Source organism: Littorina saxatilis, linkage group LG1 (assembly GCF_037325665.1).
Source record: "Littorina saxatilis isolate snail1 linkage group LG1, US_GU_Lsax_2.0, whole genome shotgun sequence".
Taxonomy (NCBI): domain Eukaryota; kingdom Metazoa; phylum Mollusca; class Gastropoda; order Littorinimorpha; family Littorinidae; genus Littorina; species Littorina saxatilis.
The window spans coordinates 12,246,735-12,254,234 of NC_090245.1; positions in this window are offsets into that span (position 1 = coordinate 12,246,735).

Here is a 7,500-nt window from a genome sequence, read left to right on the forward strand (position 1 = left end):
CGGTGGAGGAACATGTGACGTCAAGGACTGCTTTAAACTCAATTCCGAAAAATGCCAAAAATGCTATGGTCTTCTTGGCAGATTTGTCTAAGAAATAAATCACCGGCAGCAATATCGCTATGTATAGTGTGCACTTTGTTTACTCTGCACTGGATACATAGGTACAACAAACGTAGCCCAGGGATTGATGATACCACTTAAAATAAAGGTCCTTTGATTCCAACTGATTGGTCAGATACACCAATCAATTTCCCAACCTTCGTTTCTATGATTCTTGATTTGTCATCATAGTCCACATTCTGCATCATAAAGTCAGTCCGGTAGATTTGTCTAATTTGTTCACACTCGTTTCAACACACTCAAAATATCACAGGCAAAATATTAGCAAAATCTGAGCGAAGTCGATTTTGGGGTCAATCGCTGTCGTATGTTTTTAACTGAAGTTTGTAACTCATTCAGCAATTATGCACCCTTGTTAGAAGCCTAGATATGAACAGTGTGTCAATCAACGGCATGGCTTGACACTGACGAAGTTAAGGGTGCTCGATCTCTCGCTTGTCGGTGCAGCTTCCAATTATGCTGCTGATTTCGATCACTGATTAATCGTGGCACCTTCATGACATCATACGTATTGCGTCATCGGTAACTTCCCGAGTGGTACGATCTCGAACATGTTTAACTCAGGGCTGAAGAGACGGTACACAAAAATAACCAACAATCCCGTGTGGTCTTCTATCAATTTGTCTGCATCTGTCTTTTCCAAATAGACGATTTTCGGAAATAACTCCGGCCGTCGGCTTTGTGTTGGTTGTGGAAGACTCGGAGTGAATACCCTTGTCAAAACCTTGGTAAGGAGCAAGTGTTTCCGACACACCCCTCGCAATTTAATGATTGGCCCCTCCAATGTTTGTCAGAGGTGTTTGCAAGGATATTCACTCTTCCACAACCTATACACAAACCCCGACGGAGTGATTTTCGGAATTTGTCAATTACCACGTGATCTACTCCCACTTTGTCTAATCGCAAACTTAGCTCGGTGTTCCAGAATGTCTACTGACGGTGCGTGTCTGTTATGTTTTTATTTGTGTTTGTTTGAATGTTTCTTTCTTTGTTGTGTTTAAATGTGTGTTAATATTGTATTGTTCTCTTGTGGGTGTGTCACCATCAGTTACGTCTCTCTTAAACCAACAAATTGATCTTTTGTACTGATATACATATAATTGTATTGCAATAATATGGAGCTGCGGGATACAGATTTTAGAAGATAAAAGAGAAACAGCGGCTTTTCAATTAGAGCGTGGCTGTCACGTGTTATCATATTGAATACTGTTACAGTGGAAACCAATATAACACCCCCCCCCCCCCCCCGCCTTATTAGACACCCGGTTCAAAGCGTCCGACCCTCCGAGTTTTTAAATTTAGTCAAGTTTTGACTAAATGTTTTAACATAGAGGGGGGAATCGAGACGAGGGTCGTGGTGTATGTGTGTGTGTGTGTGTGTGTGTGTGTGTGTGTGTGTGTGTGTGTGTGTGTGTGTGTGTAGAGCGATTCAGAGTAAACTACTGGACCGATCTTTATGAAATTTTACATGAGAGTTCCTGGGTATGATATCCTCAGACGTTGTTTTCATTTTCTGGATAAATGTCTTTGATGACGTCATACCCGGCTTTTTGTAAAAGTTGAGGCGGCACCCTCATTTTTCAATCAAATTGATTGAAATTGTTGTAAAGCGATCTTCGACGAAGGCCGGACTTCGGTATTGCATTTCAGCTTGGTGGCTTAAAAATTAATTAATGACTTTGGTCATTAAAAATGTGAAAATTGTAATAAATGGTTTTTTTTATATAAAACGATCCAAATTTACGTTCATCTTATTTTACATCATTTTCTGATTCCAAAAACATATAAATATGTTATATTTGGATCAAAAACAATCTCTGAAAATTAAAAATATAAAAATTATGATCAAAATTAAATTTTCGAAATCGGTTTAAAAACAATTTCATCTTATTCCTTGTCGGTTCCTGATTCAAAAAACATATAGATCTGATATGTTTGGATTAAAAACACGCTCAGAAAGTTAAAACGAAGAGAGGCACAGAAAAGCGTGCTGTCCTCCTCTGCGCAACCGCTACCGCGCTTTTCTGGATCGTTAATTTCACTGCCTTTGCCACGAGCGGTGGACAGACGATGCTACGAGTGTACGGTCTTGCGGAAAAAATGCAATGCGTTCAGTTTCATTCTGTGAGTTCGACTGAGCTTGACTAAATGTTCCACGGCTATCGCCAGTTGTCTCTCTGACCGGGCGCGAAAGTCTTACGCGAATCTATCAAAACAAGAATTCAGAGTTATCTCCCATATGTTGTTCGCGAGCAGTGTTCGCGAGACGAAAATGATTGCAGATTGGCTGACTTCGACAGTGATCTCCGTTCTGTTCTTCACAGTTATGATAAAGACATCGTTCTAAGGTCTAAACAAGTCGACATTTTGGGACTGCTGCCGGAAGGAGACCGTAATATATGGTTGCATCACTGTAAAAAAAAATCGTCTGCTCCAGCGAGCACTGAAACCAAACGGTTGATTATCACGTGACACTTATGCCATATTTAGAGTTGTTTGCACAGTAAATACAGCCGCGAAAAATAGCTCGCTTGAAACTGTCTTACATATCAATTCCTTTGTAATTTAAAAATTACACAACACCATGAAAAATCATTATCGACGATCGCGAATCTGCTTACATCCATAACACATTACGAAAATATCTAAATATGTAAAAAATCGATTTCCTCGCCAGACAAGGAAAACCAAGGCATCCTGTCAGGGATAGAATGAGCCGAACTCATTTTGACCTGAGGTCAGGATGCAGTAGAACTTGAATGGCTTCATGGTTGTCAATGCAACCGGTGTTTGAAGTGTGTGAAAAGTGCTCAAGGGGCGCTAGTGTCAGTCAGTCTGATTGATCGCTTAGAGTTATGCTAGTGAGATGGCGGGTGATCCCGGTGTAACACGAAATTTTTACTCCACGAAAAATTTACTCCGGACGGTAAATATTTCGTACGAAATTCTTACTCCGAGTACTCTTTTCGTACGAGAAAAGAACTCCCCAAGGCACGAAAAAATTACTCCCTCCACGAAATTTTTACTCCCCATTTTTTTTACTTCCAGTAAAAAATCTCGTACGCGAAAATGGGATGCGGGCGAAAGGATAATGCCACTAACTTGAGTGATCTCGCGCACACGAATGTCGCGCTACCCTCCTTCCACGGCCTTCCACCACCAAGACTAACAGGGGACAAGGGAGTAAACATTTCGTACACCTGGCATGGGAAGTTAAATTGCTCGTGTTGGGGTGAAGTAATTTACTTGTTATTTATTCGTCAGGGGAGTAACATTTTTGTACGAAATGTTTACTCTGAACTCACCTGTCTTGGGGAGTAATTTTCTCGTGCAATGGGGGAGTGCTTTTTTCGTAAAGGGAGTAAGTTTTTCGTACGACACCAAGGGGTGAGACCCGATGGAAGATCATACACAAGTCGATCACAGGGAGGTGACATCAGTTGGACTTTCTTTCTTTCTTTATTTGGTGTTTAACGTCGTTTTCAACCACGAAGGTAAATATCGCGACGGATCAGCTGGACGTACTTGGAGACGCATAAAGAAGAGTTAAAGTGTCACGCTGACCCACATTGGCTGCAGGCGAATCCGATCCGGACTCTGTTTACTTGACTTACGAGACTATATATACAGTGGAACCTCCCGATCATCCCCCCCCCCCCCCACCCCCCTTCTAGGCCCTCCTCCGATTTATAATAAGACACCGGCTTTTCGGAATTTTTAATATTTTTTTTTAATAACGACTGTAAATCTACCTCCTTACAGTGGAACACCTCCTCCAACACTGTCCAATCCACCAGAAACTACGAGCAGAAACATGGCCTGCGGACACACCAGTTCAGGAGAAGATCTTCGGCACCCCGGCTGCGGAGTCTTCGACTGAAATCGCTGTACTGCAAACTTCATCAGAAGTTCCGGAGTCCCTGTCAGAGCGATCGAGAAGAAGAAGGAAGATCTACCTCCGTTTTCGGACAACACCCTTTTGAATACCGTATATTCTCAGATTTTTGAAGATTTTAAAAAAGGTGGTTCCATTGTACCACATTTGTTTTTTTACTACAATTTGTGCAATTTATGACTTAGCTCTATGAAACCTAGCTGAGAGCTCAGTGGTAGATATGCGTTTGGAACTGTTGACATAAAGTAAGTGTGTGGCAGCGTGCATTTTTAGTTTACCTAGACAAGCAAGCGCGCGTACAGACAAGCAAGCAGCCACTCTTTATTACCGTTATTTAAAAAAATTAAAAAAAGGCTTGGAAAAACATTTCGGTTTTATTTTTGCGCACTTATGAAGCCAAAATTACCATGAATGGAAGCAGAAGCAATAGCAACACACACACACACACACACACACACACACACACGTGGCACACACACACACACGACACACGACACACACACGACACACACACACACACGACACACACACACACACACACACACACACACACACACACACACACGAACGCACGCGAACAATGAGAGCGGAGAGAGATAGGGTCGAGAGACACTGGCAGGGACAGACACACAGAGAAAGACAGACAGACAGACAGAGAAAAACAAACAGAGATCACAAGCAGTGTGTGCGGGCAAGGGAAGGTTCGCTCATTATTGACGATGAGAGGAGTGTCGACGTAAAACGGGTGTGCAACACCTGACGCCTCGGAGCAGTGTTCCGCTACCCGGGGTGTCAGCCGGAGTCATTCGGGTGGAAGGATAATCAACGTGATCAATATCAGCTGCTCATGTCACGGGTGCTCGCTCTCCGTCTCTCTCTATCTCTGTGTCGCCTGAGGGGTTCGGGTGTAAAAAAAAAAAAGGGGGGGGGGGTGGCGGTGGTGGTGGTCTGTGTGTGTGTGTCACCCTGCAATTTGACACACGACAATAAAGATACGTACCAGGTGGTTATTTCGCAGTTTTAAAAAGTGCTGTGTTGAAACTGCATAACAGCCTTTGGGTCTTAAATTGAATGCGCCAACTCACGGCACTGGCAGGGTCGAACCACACATATCGGCCAAACCTAATAGCAAGAGCAACAGTTTATCACTCGCTTTGTTTGTTTGTTTGTTTGTTGATACTGTATTTATAAATTGATACTGACACCAATTTGAAGAAAAGTCGATAGTTTGACTGGAAACTTTATATAGGCATGTTTAGTCGTAACCGCGTGTGGAATTCAGAATGTGCACACGTTCGTCAGTGTAACCAGTCTCTTCCTTGTCATTCAGTCTTGTTACAAACTCCAGTTCAGTATCCTCAGAGAAGGTAAATCAAGAAATATCTGTCTTGGTCTAATAATCAGCACGCCACCGCCGGCTACATGGGATTTCAAGTGACCACAGCCTGCTACAACTGAGCTCAGTGAAATACGGAATACGGTTGCCAGCTTTGTTGTTCGCTGAATTGACGTCATCTGACCGTTCACAGTATTCAGGTGATTGAACCATATTTGCTTAAAAGAGGCCATTAAGTTTGAATTTGCTGATATCCGAAAAGTACAACAGGCCGGATGGATGGCCGAATGAATGTCTGACTGAAACAGCCGCGGCAGCAGGGTATCAGTTCATTCACATCTCAAGTTTTTGATTGACCTGCAGCCTGTTGCCTCGGACCTAGCTGTTGCCAGTACACTTCAGGATAAAAGTGTCCCTTATTTTCCCAAAGTTTTTTTTCAACAATCGTGATGCTCTGTTCTAACATCCAATAACCCTTTCAACGCTCGCTTTGGATTCTATGTCCGGAGCACGCGCACGCATTTGATTGGTGGGGGTTAAATGGCGCAGGCGCCGCGCAGTAATTCTCATCATGGTCGTGTGCGACGGCCGTAAAAATGGCAGCTCGGGTGAACCAGCTGGTGTTTCAGACTTTCATGACTGGTGGCCGTATAACAGAACAAAGTTTATACTGTATTTACAAAAATTACATGTTTATTTGCGATGGGTACTGTAATTGTTTCTCTAACATTCAACACTGATTTAGCTTTAAGATGTAGCCAGAAATTTGGTTTAGTTTTGTTACAAAACTGATTATATAGCACGCTCCGTCAGGGACCTCTAATATAGGTCTATGGCTCCGTTAACCGGACTTTTAACAAATGTTCAAGCGGCGGGCCGTACTTCCTAATAACAACAAGAACACGCACAGAAAATACATTTTGTGCAAACAATCAAAACGAGCAGAACAAGTTTAAAACAGATGAAAAAGGAGTAGGCAGGTTTCACGGTATTGATTTCAGCCATTTCCCATTTTCTCACACTTCCAGTCAAACATAAAACTGTGAAATACTGTGAACATGGATGTTATTGCAATTAATTAGGATCAGTACCACACAAAACAAAGAAAACATTTATACGCAGAGTCTTATTTTCCATAGAAAATCAAGCGAAACGAAAGTTGCCCCCAAAACGTGAAAATCTATCAAACAAACTTGATGCAAGCCTGACTCCAGAAAGAAGACAGAAAACCACTAATACTAAATGATTTACATAAAGTTTAAACATATAACAGATTTTCACAACAAAGTTCCTTGCCTGAGGCTGTCTATATGTTTGCATGATGCTGTCCTTGATCAGAACGCCATTTTCACCTAAACCGGCCGGCGAAATGTTTTTTTTCTTCACATTTCAAGGTCTCCATACACTAACAAAAGTCACATGTTGTGAAAGTGTATTTATGTGTGTACAAGATAAAAACTTCTTTATCATTTTTTAAATGGCAGAAATAAACTTATACTATCGATACCCCCTAATTTAGAAAACGGCAAAAAGAGCCAAGATACCTGTTTCATTAACAAGGAACACTTTTTTGTTCATAAAAAGACACTCACTCATTTTGATATAAAATAATAATCAATTGCATACATATATGAATACAGAATGTTAAACAAATCTACTTTTATTTTAAGTGGAAAAAACACACACCAAAAAACACGCACATAAGTGACGCACACAAACTGAAGGCTTGCCACCAAAGACTGTGGGTACCCTAACTACTCTCCTCACATAGGGAGGGGGGAGATAGAAGGATCCCTAAACAAAGCCTGCCTCAACACGACTTTAGTAGGTAGCCGTGCCTGCTTGGTCATCCAATTATGCCGTCGAAAAACAGAAACAAAGAAGAACAAGTCGCGTAAGGCGAAAATGCAACATTTAGTCAAGCTGTCGAATTTTCAGCAAGACCGTATACTCGTAGCATCGTCAGTCCACCGCTCGTGGCAAAGGCAGTGAAATTGACAAGAAGAGCGGGGTAGTAGTTGCGCTGAGAAGGATAGCACGCTTTTCTGTACCTCTCTTCGTTTTAACTTTCTGAGCGTGTTTTTAATCCAAACATATCATATCTAATGTTTTTGGAATCAGGAACCGACAAGGAATAAGATGAAATTGT